The 16,111-nt window shown below is 39.3% G+C and overlaps 1 protein-coding gene across 8 annotated transcripts in view; it reads left to right on the top strand.

Annotated features, from left to right (window-relative positions):
• Positions 1 to 529: 529 nt before the first annotated feature.
• The window catches only part of LOC141400057 (uncharacterized), a 55,687-nt gene continuing 40,105 nt past the window's right edge, over positions 530 to 16,111 (top strand). For 2 of the 8 annotated variants that reach the window (XM_073979465.1, XM_073979470.1), the window contains exons 1-2: positions 555 to 828; positions 927 to 1,162. The gene's annotated coding sequence lies outside the window, so the exon portion shown is untranslated. Of the gene's footprint in view, positions 829 to 926; positions 1,163 to 16,111 lie in introns of all 8 variants that reach the window. The other 6 variants (XM_073979469.1, XM_073979471.1, XM_073979466.1 and 3 more) reach the window with 6 other exon arrangements.

Consider the following 16,111-nt stretch of genomic DNA (forward strand, 5'->3'; position numbering starts at 1 on the left):
GGGTGTTGAGAGGCAAAGGGTTAATGCCTCACCTCTCTCTCCATCAAACTGACAATTGCCGCAAGGAAAATTGCCTAATATAAATATGGACTTGGATGTGTTTTCAGCTTTAATTGTGGAACACAGCTTTTAAGGCCTCAGCACATACGGTCCGTTGAGTGACACTTTGTGACACGTGTTGTCCCAAAAAACTTAAATTATGTTTAACTTTGCCCCGGTCCACACTAGAGTGATTTCATTGAAAAAATTCCATGAAATTATGCGTCTCTAGATCGACCTTCATGGTATTTCTGTTCCGGCAAGTCCGTTTATAAAATATTATAAATAATGTCAATTATCGAAAATATAAAGGAATTTACAGAAAATTTCCAGTACGAGCAATTTTTTCCACTTCCATTCCTTTTATATGTCTCTCCCATAAACAGAGACTTGCCTCGTTAAACTTGCCTAATGTAGATTGGGGCATAATTTCATTGCTCAATCTATAGATACATCTGGGGCCCGTATAATCGATTAATCGAAAAAGCTTATGCGATAAAACCTGAAATTTGGTTGCACTTTTTATAATGAGTATACCTGCTACGGTTTTTAACCAACCCTGTAAAGTAGCCTTTTGACTCGAACAATTTTCGCCAACATATTTTTTTTGTGGAAAAACAGGCTTGCGACTTGGAGAAATTCTTATACCGAAGTTTGTGGAACAATTCAAAAATTGAAATTTCGCATTTGTGCAATTCTCTGATTATTGAAGATATTTATGCGCCGATAATTTGTCGTTCATCTTTCTTTAGTCTGGTGCAACTTGTGTGCTGCAGATCTGCGAAGAAGGTAAGGCTCTGTCGCAAACTATTGGCTATACATACTATATATGATACATATATGCAGATATTGAATAAAATTATTTTTTACTCCTTCCCAATTACAAGAGAATGTTGAAGTGTAATCAAAAAGTAATAAATGTATATAGATACGGTGATTGTTCGATATATGAAATATATAAAAAGACAGTACAGTGGTGCATAACAAAAAAACGAAAAGTGCGGAAAAAAGTGTGGAACATTAAAAATGTCGCGAACTATAAAAGTAGTAACATAAATAATACTTTAAAGACATTTTCAATCCGAACAGTGTCCATGTTGTACAAATGAAATTTGAAGCGAAGGTAAGATCATACACAATCTATTCACAGATTATTTGCCAATAAATATGTGTAACGAATAAATAAGTTGGTTTATGATGATTTACAACGTTATATTTGTGTATACATGCGTATAGATGTACTTGTTTTAAATACATACAAATTCGATGAACATTCTTGAACGCTGCAACAAACATCTTCAGGTAGTGTGAGATATAAACAGCCTTCCTTCGCTTGTCACCACTAAACTCAGCCAAGTACTTCATCGCCATACCACTACCAACACAAAAATTACTAAAATTATACCAACAGACACAAAAAATCTCTTTCGTACGCATAACTAGAGGTGTAACAATTGTAGAATTGTACCTATACCGGAATGTAAAAGCGAATATCAACAAAGATGAGAGTTTATATTCACTACAATCATTCACCTTGTATTGTAGGAAAATTGAAATTTTTATGCTATGTAACTCTAATTCTTTTTGATTACAGTACTCTAGTACGAATTCGCATTAGAAGGGAGGAGGATGGGTAGGCGGTCAGATCATGTCGGAAACAAAGAAAAGAATCCCGTATCATTTTAAAATGCTTTCTTTTTAGATATTGGCTTAGAAGCAGTATGTTTGACAAATGTAAAAATATAGTAGAACCGAGGGTTGAGGAATATGAGCCATTTTTCGTTCGACTCTGACTTTGAAGTCGAATTTTTCTCGACTTGTAATAACAGGGGTTGTTTTCTATACTACTCAAATTAATCAAAAATATTAACAAATTAGCAACGCCATACAAGTTATGATGTTTCATTCGTAGTACGTTTATAACCCCATTATTACCTTCGAATGACAACAAGTGAAACTGTCTTAAAATTCGACTGTGAATAAATTTGGGCTTAACTCTAGTTTAGTAAAAACTCTCCGATTTTTCCAGAGGTAGATATTGTTGCGCTGATCACGGAAATGTATAATTTTCTTGGGAGACGGGCCCAGTTATTGGACCCGAAAGTCCGGGTACAAAACCCGGGTTAGACCCGGCTCTACTGAACCGATTGCTACATTGGAGACTTGTGGAAATACCTATCTAACAAGTGGTCATATGATGGTGTTAGTTTCAAGTGGTCAGGTGATATAACCCAAAAACTGATTTTTGGACCCGGATTTTTCCATAAAACCCTCAAAAAGTCGGAGAGTTTTACTAAACTAGAGTTGTTCCGAAATTTGTATACCCTCCCCCATTACTACCTGCGTGGGATCTAATGCCAATATTAACCTAATCTAACATTTCCAAAAAACACCCAATTTGCTTTCGTTATCACACCATGGTAGAACATCATTAAAAAAAATAATAAGTTCTATAACCTAATTACACGGTCCCGGCCAAATGAATATTGTAATAATAAGAAGAAAGTAACAAGCCCTGTAGCAATTTGTAATAAATAAACTGGAACAAAGACTATACAATTAAATCTATGTAATAATAAAAACACTAGTATGTAAGTTTTTTTAAAAGTGTGGTCGGTGTAGGAAAGCATTTTAAGGGAATTAGATAAAAAGTTCCAAACTCGATAAACCCGAGCTAGAAACGAATGTTCAAAGACAGAAGTACGAACTAGGGAAACGTCAATTTGTACATACACATATAAAAGCGAATTCACTCACCATAATTTCAGGTTGTTTAATTTTATAAAAATGTAGTACTGTTCGGAGATTTATGTAATCACGATAACTTACTCTGATAAAAACTGAAGTTAACTCAAATACGTGAAGATTGTCATTATTCTTAGTTAAAAAACAAACCTAACAATCTTCAGCACTATTCTCACAATTGTGTCTATATTGTAGGACCAAGTCCCAGAATAAATCTCAATACCGTAATCAGAGGCATTAACAACGAAAAAGCCAGGTGCTTCTTATGTGCCTTAGTGTACACTGTGCAACATTTTTAAGGTAATCTTGTGCAAACAATTTGAGCTAATAGCCTGTTTATACGAGTATTATAGCTTTTTGTGGGGATAACCTCCTTTATAAAGATTTATTTCACGTAAACCCAATGGAATTGACATTTTAAACCCAGTCGGTTTATTAAATCAGTTTTTGTGTAAACGTGCTATTAAGATTTTTTGAAAGAACAGACCCAAACGACGAAATCCCTAGTTGGGTTTTGTTGTGTCAGATTTAGCTTGGATTTTATGGCCCCATATAAACATGGTTAACAAGTGAGTAAAGGCTATAGTCGGGGCCGACCATGTGATACCCTACACCATTACCCCTGTGCATAAGCTTTTCACTGGTAAATATTTCTTTTAGGGAATATAATCCGACTACCACCATATAAACATGGTTAACAAGTGAGTAAAGGCTATAGTCAGGGCCGACCATGTGATACCCTACACCATTACCCCTGTGCATAAACTTTTCACTGGTAAATATTTCTTTTAGGGAATATAATCCGGCTACCACCAAACATAATATGCCTCTTTCTCTCTGGGACCCCCATAAGCAACCAAAATTTGGTGACCATCCGATCAAAATTACGACCTGTAGCTTGATTGTAAAAAATGGAAGAATTGGATGCATTACCGACTATTGCGGTATCTCCCTTGTTTGACCACCTTCGCCAACCTGCTTTACACCAATGTAAATATAATATTTTCTTCTTCCATTGACGGGCTTTGCCGTTGGAATACCGCTACTAGAAGCCGATATATTCACAAAGAATAAAACTTTGAATTTATTTATTTATTTATTTCGTCTATGGAAGATATATGTTCCTTACAGACTAATGCTTAATAATATATATTTTCTAACAATTGTTTAAATTTCAGGTATTTATATGAGAAATCTAAATTAAATCGCATATTAATTCTGTTGAATTCTCTAAGGGCTTTTAATATTGGTTCATTCATAGCGTACATAGTTCTATGGAAAGGTATATAAAAGTACTCAGTATTCCTTAAAGAACGATATTGATTTTGATGATGTTGATGATGATTTGTCTCCAAATGAGTTTTTCCCCATTCCGACCCCTAAATATTATCCGACTATCACCAAAATCAATAGGCTTCTTCCTCTGTGGGGCCCCCATCTACCCCCAAAATTTCGTCACTATCCGATCAAAATTCCAACTTGTAGCGTGATTACAAAAAATGGAAAAATTTGATATATTACTGATTTTTGCAATATCTCGGTTTGCTCACTTACGCCAACATACTTTCCATCAATATAAACGAGATCTTTTCTTCTTCCATTGACGGGTATTCCTTTTGGAATACTCCAACCAGAATCGGAGATATTCTCATAAGAAAAACATTGACTTTTCTCCACATAAGCTTTTCGCTTATTCCGACCACCAAACTAAATAGGCATCTTCCTCTGTGGGACCCGCATCAACTCCCAAAAAATTCGTGACGATCCGATCAAAATTGCGACCTGTAGCGTGATTACAAAAAATCGGAAAATGGGATGCATTATCGACTGTTGCCATATCTCTGCTATTTGACCACCTACGACAACCTACTTTACATCGTTGTAAAGGTGATATTTTCTACTTTCCTTGCCAGGTTTTGCTTTTGATATACCTCTTTAAGAAACAGAGATATTGGCTTTGAAATAAAATGTTGACTTTTCTCCAAATAAGTGTTTGCCCATTCCGACCCCTGAATATTATCCGACCATCATCAAAATCAATAGGCTTCTTCCTCTGTGGGACCCACATTAACCCCCAAATTTTCGTGACGATCCGACCAAAATTGCGACCTGTAGCGTGATTTCCAAAAAAATAGATGGGATGTATGTAATAGGGATGTATTACCGACTATTGCGATATCTCCGTTATTTGGTTACCTACGCCGACCTAGTTTGCATCATTGTAAAGACGGGATCTTTTACTTTCATGCTTTTGGAAAGTTTCCAACCAAAGCTGTGATATTGGGGTTTTATGTGTTACTATTGTGATATCTTCGTTGTTTGATCACCTACGAGCACCTACTTTTGATCATTAGAAATGTGATATTTTCTACTTTCATTGTCAGGTTTTGCTTTTGGTATACCCCATATAGACGCTGAGATATTCGCTTTGGAAAAAAACGTATTTTTATCCACCTAAGTTTTTTACCCTTTCCAACCCCTAAGTATTATCCGATCATCACCAAAATCAATAGGCTTCTTCCCCTCCGGAACCCCCATCAACATCCAAAATTTCGTGACGATCCGATCAAAATTGCGGGCAGACGGATGGACGGACACACAGCCAGATCGACTCAGCTCGTCGAGACATTCATTTTGGTATATATAAAAATGGGTCTACGACAATTATTTCGATGCGTTACAATCTTTTTGGCCAAAACCAACTTATAATACCCTACCCTCCCCACATAGTGGTGTAGGGCATAAATATTGACTTTTTAAAATATCGAAAATTTCCATAATTTGTATACATTTCGCACCATATCTCCAAAACCTTTAATTTTTTCTAAATGTTTTCTTTTGGAAAAATATTCGCTGAAATGTAGTACACAACTCTTCAGAACATAGAGGGACCACACGCGCTAACTTCCAAGCATAAGGAAATTTAGAAGTGGTGAGTATCGTGTTAATTAGACATAGCAAAACAGAAGGAAAAATCAATATAACGAATTTTATATGTAGGAATTGAATCTTATAATTGTGATAAAGAGGACGCATGGTGCATTTGCCAATGAAGGAATATTTAACCTTTTTGGGTCGGATGGACCAAGTAAGGTATGGCGTAGGGCAAATACGGCCTTGGACCCTAAACACACAATTCCAACCGTTATGGTATGGGGTTGTATGAGTGCTTCCGGTGAAGGTCTTTATCCAAGGAATTATAGAAAAGATGTGTTATTTATCTGAAGGATAATATGAAATGTATCGCTGAAAAAATGGGATTGAGGGCAAAATTTCAATTTTATCAAGATAAATGACCCCAAGCACAAATCTCACATTGTTCAAGAATGAATACTATATTGTGATTCTAACACCTCCCCACTCCCAGGATTTGAATCCTATAGAAAATTTATGGAGTAAGTTGAAGGCAATTAGGCCTCAGAACATCTTAAGTGTAGGAAATGTTGACCTTTAAAATTTGTTTGACCTCTAAATCATACTCCATTTTGCCTATAATTTAACGTATATAGTCCGGTTCAAGTGTAACAAATTTTTTTGAAAATTGTCGGACGGTGTTATGTACAACGATATGTACTAAGAGCTTACGATAAAGCGCGGGTGTTGCTTGCAAGTCAAGCCGATGTTCTTGTTGTTTTATTGTTTTATGTTTATTATGTTGACATCTGCATGGATGCTTAAAGGTGGCGGTTGTCAAATCAGTATTCGTTGAAATCTCATCATGCCCATTTATTACACCCCTGTAATAGGATGAGAGATTTCAACGAATATTGATTTGACAACCGCCAAAAACGAATTTCGATTTGCGTGTGGGTTTCGTCTTCGGGCATTTTTGGTGACGATTTGTATTTATGGTATCAGAAAAACCATGGGACAAAGTCAATTCAGATGAATGTGATGCTGATATTGTGCATCCTTCTAAAATTTGGTGGATTATCTTAACGAATCCCAGCAAAATGTTCGATGCCAAAGATGTCATTCAATCATGGGTGAAAGTGATCTGGCTGTCATTTTTTTAGCATCTTCATCGATGAATTTTATATGAGCGTGGACCGCAAAAGATGCTATTCATTTTTGGATTCAAAGCATGCAATTTACACCAATGCTTTGACATGTCATTTTCACCAATGCTTTGGCATGTCATTTTCACCAACCCTTTGCAATGACATTATCATTACGACGAGAGTTTTAACAACGTTGGTTGGGATTTCGAGTCTCCGACAACATCAAGCCTATTTTAAATAATTATTCTTTTATATTTAGAAAAATGTGTATAAATAAAAACACAAAATTCATCTCTATTGGATCGATGGAATGGGTTCAAATGCTGATGAAAAGATCGGATCTTCACGACTTCCTTTGCGTGGGTTCAAATGCTGACGAAAAGATCGGATCTTTCACGACTTCCTTTGCATTGGTTCAATTGCTAATGCAAAGATCGGATCTTTCACGACTTCGTTTGAACCAATGCAAAAGATGCCATGAAATCACGTCATCACATGGAACACCTTCCTTCAAATTTTGCTGGGTAGTTACTCTCTTCCTTGTTGTCAACTCCCCAATGCTGGAATTAATGATCCTGCTCTCCAGCATTCTCTTTATCCAGCAGATCAGGGTTTCCGGGGTGTTGACCGCTCTAAGCGAGAGATGAATGGATTCAAGTTTTACGTTGTTGAAGGCTCCTTCTATATCCAGGAAAGCCGCCAAGGTAAAGTTTGAATTCTCCATGTTTCTCTCAATGAAAGATAGGCTAATAGGTCTGTAGTCTTTCGGTGCAGAGTGACTGTCTTTCCCCGCCTTGGGGATATAAGTTACCTTTACCTCTTTCCACAGATCTGGTACGCAGGAAAGAAACAAACAGGCCCTAAAGATCTCCTCCAGAATTTGGTATATCTGCGGTGCGGCAAAATGAAGCATCGCAGGAATTACTCCATCTGGACCAGGTGACTTATAGGGTTTGAATGTACTTACTGCCCACTTTATTTTGTTTCTGCTTACAACCTTATCAATGAGGCTCTCGTCCACTGACTCTTGGACTTGGAAGTTTTCACATTCAATGTGAAGGTTACTGGCGTCCGTGCAGTCAGGGAAGTGGGTCTCAGCTAGAAGGTTTAGAGTCTCAAGACCTGAGTCTGTCCACGTGCCGCCCGGTTTTTTGACACTACCAATGGATTTGGGGTCCTTCGAGAGTATCTTACGGAATCTGGCAGCGTCATTTACCCCTTCTACAGACTCACAGAAATAAACCCATGACTTCTTTTTGGCGCGCTTGATTTCACTCTTGTATTTGGTGAAACTCGCTTTATACGATTTCCAGTCACTGTCAAGTTTCGTCGAGTGCGCCCTGTTGTTCAGTTTTTTGGTGTTTTTCCGCAGTTCGCCAAGATCCTTGTTCCACCACACCGGTTGGGATTTCTTCCCGGGATAAGTTAATGGACAGGCATCCTTATGGCAGCGAAGAAGGACTTCTGTTAGGTTGGACACCTTACTGTTAAGCTCAGCAGCTGTTTCTATCCTTCCGGAGAGTGACAGTTGATGGTTCGTCAGATCAGTGAACCTGCCCAAGTCCGTCCTTCTCGGGTTTCTATAAGGATTTTGGCGGACTCCGTCGAAAGAGATTTCAAAGTATATCCTCATATGATCCGAAAAGGAACATTTGTTGGATACCCTCCAGTTCTTGACGACAGAATCATCTAAATTTGACAGGGTTAGATCAATGACCTCCTCCTTGTCTCTAATTTTAAAGGTGGGGTCGTTTCCTTTATTACATATTCTTAGATTGTAAGATAATATTAAGTTGAAAATCGACTCACCTCTAGTGTTTGTATCTTTGCTGCCCCAGTGAAAATGGTGGGCGTTGGCGTCACATCCAAGGATTACGTTAGAAACGCTCAGGTTCTCCTTTAGCAGCCTGTGTACCCCCTGATTTGGTGGATCAGGGTCCTCATATGGCATGTAGATTGAGGACAGTAGAGTGGCCTTCTCTCTGCCGTTCTCCAGTCGCACCGTGCACATGTCTCCATTACTATATGGCAGCGAAGAAGGACTTCTGTTAGGTTGGACACCTTACTGTTAAGCTCAGCAACTGTTTCTATCCTTCCGGAGAGTGACAGTTGATGGTTCGTCAGATCAGTGAACCTGCCCAAGTCCGTCCTTCTCGGGTTTCTATAAGGATTTTGGCGGACTCCGTCGAAAGAGATTTCAAAGTATATCCTCATATGATCCGAAAAGGAACATTTGTTGGATACCCTCCAGTTCTTGACGACAGAATCATCTAAATTTGACAGGGTTAGATCAATGACCTCCTCCTTGTCTCTAATTTTAAAGGTGGGGTCGTTTCCTTTATTACATATTCTTAGATTGTAAGATAATATTAAGTTGAAAATCGACTCACCTCTAGTGTTTGTATCTTTGCTGCCCCAGTGAAAATGGTGGGCGTTGGCGTCACATCCAAGGATTACGTTAGAAACGCTCAGGTTCTCCTTTAGCAGCCTGTGTACCCCCTGATTTGGTGGATCAGGGTCCTCATATGGCATGTAGATTGAGGACAGTAGAGTGGCCTTCTCTCTGCCGTTCTCCAGTCGCACCGTGCACATGTCTCCATTACTATAATTAGATAGAAAGATTAGATTGAGGCTCTTCCTACCTGCCACACAGGTCCTCACCTTGTCCCCTTCGGACGATGCGAAGACCTCGAAGTTGGCATTGTTCAGTCCAGAGACCTTATTTTTGTATATATAAGGTTCCTGGACTAGAACAATGTCTACCTCTGAGTTCGTGAGGGACAGGAGTAGTTCGGCGGCAGCTGCTTTACAATGATGCAGATTAATCTGCAAAATGCGTAGCACCTGCCGCCTACCTACTCCTACTGACTTTCGCGAGGTGGAATTAGTCGGAACCGAACCCATCCTGAACCAAAGTTCAGTTTTCCCTCACGAACCTTAAGGTACTCCTCTCCTGAGGAGTCTATCGCCATCTTGACATCCATCCCCCCATTCTCCTTACAAGGGGTTAGACTCATTACAGACTAGTCCTTAGTAAGGAGACCTGGGTTCTGGAGCTCCAGCATCCTCAGCAGAAGTTAATTATCCACGGTAGGTGGGGGAACCCATGCTGGGAATACCTTCCTAGACGGAATCTCCGTTATGGACACCGCAGCAATTTTTGCCCCCTCCCAAAGTTCATCAAAGCCATTAACGGTCTTCTTAAGGTACTCTTGCGAGCTCCTGTTGAGACATTTAATGACTTTAACTCCCTTATGAAGGAAGGCGCCACCAAACTGGCGGTCACCCTGGTTCGCCTCAGTGGACACAATGGCTAAACGAAGCCGAGTCTCGAAGAGCAACAAGTGACTTTCGCTGATTTTCCAGAAGGGGTCAGCTCGGTCGATGATTGCAACTAGGAGCTCATCATCGTTTGCCACCGTGGCCGTTTTGGCGTAGGGTTTCCTACGTCCTCGATCACGGGCCTTGGTAGCAGCTTTTCCTGAGGAGGTGGACGCCTTCTCAGTACTGGTGCTACTTCCCTTGGCTTTGTGAGCAAGGACACCAGCATAGGAGTCCGCCGTGTTGACCGTCTGGGAGATCATCGTCTTCTTTGGCGAAGGCTGTGGGCCTTCTGAAGAGCGAACCCGCTTCACAGTCTTTGACTGCGAGGACTTGTTCGTCTTCTCCGAAGTCGATGGTGTCCCAGTCGATCCACCCGTCGTTGCTCCCGAGTGGCTTGCGCAGGTCTTAAACACCTTCTGTTCGTCCGCTTTACCCTCGTCAGTTGGGGTAGGATCCGGAACAGTCACCTTCTCCAGTTGACTACTCTTACGAGAATCATTTGGTGTCGGATTATGCCCCTTATCCTTTTCCAGTCCTTTCTGGCTCGGGTTCGGCTTCGGAACAGCTTTAGGTTCCACCTTGCTGCCAGAAGCAGCAGGCTTCACCTCCACATTTTTGCTAGTCGCCGCAGTCTCTTTTGAGTCTTTGGCTGAAGCAGGGTTTGGGAGGAAGATTTTGTCCACCAAGAGCTCGCATCTGGATAAATTCTTTCGAATTTCCTGATGTACTTGAGCTTGCTCTTGATGAACATAATCTCCCTCTTAGTATGCGAGCTCGCGTCCCTTCCCACGAACTTGCGCAGATACGAAGCCGCACGTTTATAGTGCCTCGTATCTGAAGTCTCTTTGGCGGAGATTGCGGCTGCGTCGGTGTCCGTCGATGAGGTTTTCTTGGATTCCCCAACGCAGGCCGAAGACTCAGAGTCAGTGGCAATTGTTGGAGTTTCCGTTAATTCCCCCTCGACGGCCATCGACTTAGAGTCAGTGGCTGTTGATGGATCCTCTTTTGATTCTCCATCAACATCCATCGGCTAGTGCCGATACAGGACCAGTCTGGTTTCGACTTGTCTGTGATTGCGAACCAAGGTTCACAACCTCTTCGACCACATCACCGTCAGTGGACATGTCATTGTCAGACCTCCTTGTTGACTCAGCTGGGATCACCGTAATGTCCAATTCGTCGTCAGTGAGGGTGAGATTGTTTAACATGTCCTCTGGTGGTATGGTCGGAACAAGTTGTGAGTTTCGTTTGCGCTACTTTGCCTTTCCTTAAATTCTTCAACCTGAAATTCCACTTTGTACATTTTACATGTTTCAATCGAGTGGGCGGATAGGAAAAAAACAAATTGAAAATAGACTTTTTCAAAAGGAAAAAATATTGTCGATTATTCAATTTTTGGCTTTTGCCCTGACAAGAACACATAAAATAAATATTTAAAAAGGAAAAAATATTATATTCCTCTAAAGGAAATTGTGAAAATCCATTGAGAAGGAAATCCTTGTATATTCAAATTGTGTTCTAAGGATTGACAATTTTAATATCCTTTGAATGGGACTCCTGCTTATTAATTTGTAAATGGAAATCGGAACAACTCATTTAAAACGCTCATAGAACGAATTCTTCAGTCACTCAAAATTTGGAGAAGATTTTTCAAGAAATTATATACGAATTTTGCAATTTATCAGTGAAGGCAGGACGAATCCTTAAAAATAAGTTAAAGATTTGGAATTTTGTGTGATTTTGCGATTTTTCAATGTTGGCTACCCTACAATTGTTGAAATATTAATATTCCTAATATCCTCAAGATCGAACATTTGAAGAACATCCAGTTCCAGGACTAAAACAAACCAAAAGCTCTATAACAACAATTTGATTTAATTTGGATATCAGATCATAACATCCTTTCTGTACTGGTCATATCATCCTCTGCCCTTCGAGGCATAATTTTGGAACCCATGAATTAAATCTTTGTATGGAGAACGCAGTTTTTATTACACGTTAAGATTCAACACACAGTTTTACATTTGTCTTATCCCAAATACTTGAATTTCATCTAAACGGGCTATGCAATTTGAATATTAATTAACTTTTCCATCCAGCAATTTCGACCAAAGAACCATTATCCTCAGGCCTGATGACAACGGTGATCTTTATTGGTAAGTCGACGTTATAAATCTTTATATATATATATATTCTCATTGTATTTGCCCGTTCACCCTGCAAGACAATTTATTACATACATTATTTTATGGCCACCGGTCAGAATAATCACTAATACACATAATCAAAATCTTATTGTCACTCAAGATTTACACTTAATATTAACTGTACAAACAATTTAGTTTTCTTTTAACTCTATATATATTAACTACATATTAAATCTATACCATAGCACGAATGGTTTTCATTTTGTTTTCAATCAACATTGCATTTACTAATTATATTATTTTCGCGACCAAAAATACTTGTTAACACTATTGCAATTTACTTTTTGTTATTTTTATTGTTTAAATTATAATTGATTATGAATATTAACTAAACTAATTCGCTTTTTCGCACGAAAGATGAGAGGGAATTCATAAGGGATTACTATAACTGGGTCTAAAGAGTTATGAACTTCTTTAGAATGGTTGGGTGGGCGGTGGAACCGCTAGTGGCTGACTGATACCTTAGGCCACGTCTTTTCTTACGTCACTCCTCTTACTCCTTTTCTTACTCTTCCCCAACTTCATTTATTTCAAGGGAAATGCTCCCTTAAAAAGAGCTACCTTATTTGAATTTTACTTTATGTAAGCGGACCCGAATGCTATTATCCGAGGAAAACAACCCCCCCCATGACTGAGCACGGCTGGGGCGAGAAGGTAGCCACTTCCTCCGGAAATAGGACCAGGTAGGGTGGGTCGTTACATAATTAAATGGCGCCCAACGTGGGGCCTCAGCAGAAATACTTTACCATTGAACATCTTATAAATTGCTGAGGTACCACAACAATTTTCTTTCCATTTTTCCTTGACTCCATCTTTTCTTTACTACTTTCTTGCCCTTCCTTTTATTTTCTTTGCTATTAATCCTAACTTCTTTTCCCTTATAATCCTTTGAAAACTTTGTGGATTTATACAATCATTCGAAATCGAGTAGGTAGCCCAAGGTGTTTAAAGGATCCTCCAATCCCATTGTAGAAAGAATATGAATCGGATTTCTATTGATCTGGAATTTTTCAGATCTATACCGTTCAGGATTGTTTCTAGATGTATTCCCTCTATCGCTATATTACCAAACTTCAAATACGTGTAAGGATTTTAAATTTTGATTATATGTCGATTTCATACCTTAGTTTTGAATATTGGTGTTTCTTTCTTGAATGTAGAGTTATTAGTCTAGGAAGAGTTTGGATATTGAATCGAATTTCGATATTCTACTTCAGAGACATGATTTCTCTGCACATTTCCTCTGGGTGACGTTAAGGAAATGATTATATAGAATGCTTTATTGACTTACCTTTCATTGAGTAGTGCGAGATTCAATTTTGAGTATTTTTATAGAATTATAGATCAGGTTTACATATATATTTCCATTTTTATATACTAGATATTTATTAATTTATTGTATTATGCCAGTAAGGCACAGTAGAGAAAATTTGTCGAGCATCGACTCTGAGTCAAATGCTCCGCAAGGCGCTACAAACTCTCGGAATAGTGGAAGAATAAGGACAAGATCGGAATCCAGAAGGATTCGGGATGACAGGGAAGCAGCTAACGCACAATTCGATGATGAACGTATTCGTCGAATTGTATCATCATCATTAGATGAATTTCGAAATGAAATTATATCTTTAATATCGAATGAGCCAGGTAGTGGTGTAAGAGGGCCTAGCTTAGGTTTAGGGCCACATAATGTTGATTTGCCTCCGGCAGAGCCCGTGGTTCAGAGAAATAATGTGGATTTCGGTTCAGATAAAACTGTTAACATTATACGCAATTGGCGTTTAACATTTGCAGGATCAAGCAAAGATATGCCTGTAAAAGAATTTGTTTATAGGGTTGTTCATATGACCAATACGACGCTTGGTGGGAATTTGGTTATGCTGGCAAGCCATGCCCATATGCTTTTCGAAGGGAAAGCTTTAGAGTGGTTTTGGCGACATCACCGAAACTATGATACCGTAGAATGGTCAACGCTTTCAAGTGCACTAATAAAACAATATAAAGATTGCTATAACGATTCTGACATTAAAGACGAAATCCGACGAAGGAAACAAAGGACGAATGAGGACTTCGACGATTTTTACGACGCGGTCATGGCTCTAACTGATAAGTTGAGAGTTCCCCTGTCTGATGAAGAGCTTTGCGAAACCATGATGAGGAATTTACGTACAGAGATACGTCATGAATTGTTACATATGGAAATTACCCATGTTTCGGAATTGCGTAAGGCGGTGAAGAGGCATGAGAAATTTATGCGAGATATGAGTCGGAGTAAACGATTTAACACCGTCAGGGAAAAACCGCAGATAGCCGAAATTGAAGATAGCGTATCCGAAGATGGTACCAGTAGTGTTGATGTTGATATATGTGGCATCAAACCCATTGCTTGCTGGAACTGTGAAGGGCTTGGTCACGGATATAAGGAGTGTCTGAAGCCAAGGAGAGTGTTTTGCTATGGTTGTGGCATGAAGGATGAATATAAACCGACTTGTTCGCGATGTAATAAACAGGGAAACTCCGTGGGGGATGTCCCTCGACAGAAGAGAGGACATCCAACATTTTCGAAGAACCATTAAACCATACCCTTGACGTAAATAAAGAACCGGACAAGACGAATTATCACGGACTTTCGAATAATTCAAGTTGTACTCATGTTCAACCAAAAAGGAAATTACGTAGTGCTATGAGAATTTTCTGGAATCGTTTAAAAATGTTTAGGAAATATACTATTTCCTCGATCACAAGTAAAATTTCGGACAATAGGCCTTATGTACCCCTTAACATAAATAACAAGTTGTATTTTGCATTGTTGGACAGCGGAGCCAACAAAAGTGTAATTGGTGGGTCACTAGCCAACGACGTGCAAAAATTAGCAGGATTTTCGAAGTGTCGTGGCAGGGTTAAGACTGCTGACGGGAAACAACAACCCGTAGCTGGAGTCATAATTGTCGAATTCAAATTTCAGAACCAAATGTGCAAATTTGAGTTTCTTGTAATTCCAACCATTACGCAAGATATTATTTGTGGGATGGATTTTTGGAAAGAGTTTGGGATTTCCATTTCAATTTCTCCAGAAATCTGTGAAATAGCAGAAGAGGATCGAAATTCGGATGAAATTATTCTTTCTGTCGAAGAACGACGAAAACTTGACTCAATAATTGAGTTATTTCCAAATTCTGAGAGAGACGGTTTGGGGTGTACCTCGTTAGTGGAACATGTAATTGATACGGGTGATAGTAAACCCATAAAACAAAGGTACTATCCCATATCACCAGCAAGAGAAAAGATTTTGTGTGAAGAGATTGATCGTATGCTATCGTTAGGGGTGATTGAGGAGTGCCCAAATTCAGCATGGTCGTCACCAGGAGTCTTGATTGTGAAACCAGACAAAGTGCGATTTTGTGTCGACAGTCGCAAGTTGAACTCGGTAACCGTGAAGGATTCATACCCCATTCCGAATATCGAGGGTATCTTGTCGCGACTTCCAGCGGTGCATTACATTTCGAAGGTGGATTTGAAAGACGCATTCTGGCAAATTAAGTTGTCTGAGGATTCGAAGTCGAAAACGGCCTTTACCGTCCCCAATCGACCTCTGTATCAATTTGTCAGAATGCCATTCGGATTATGCAATGCACCGCAAACCATGTGTCGTCTAATGGATATGGTAATTCCATATAACATGAAGACCCATGTCTTCGTTTACTTGGATGATCTTCTGATCGTTTCGAGAACCTTTGACGAACATTTGGAACATCTCCAAGAGGTTGCCTTGCGCTTTCGCCAAGCTGGATTAACAAT

The sequence above is a fragment of the Musca autumnalis genome, unplaced genomic scaffold, assembly GCF_047663935.1.
Source record: "Musca autumnalis isolate F117 unplaced genomic scaffold, ASM4766393v1 scaffold_3, whole genome shotgun sequence".
NCBI classification, from domain to species: domain Eukaryota; kingdom Metazoa; phylum Arthropoda; class Insecta; order Diptera; family Muscidae; genus Musca; species Musca autumnalis.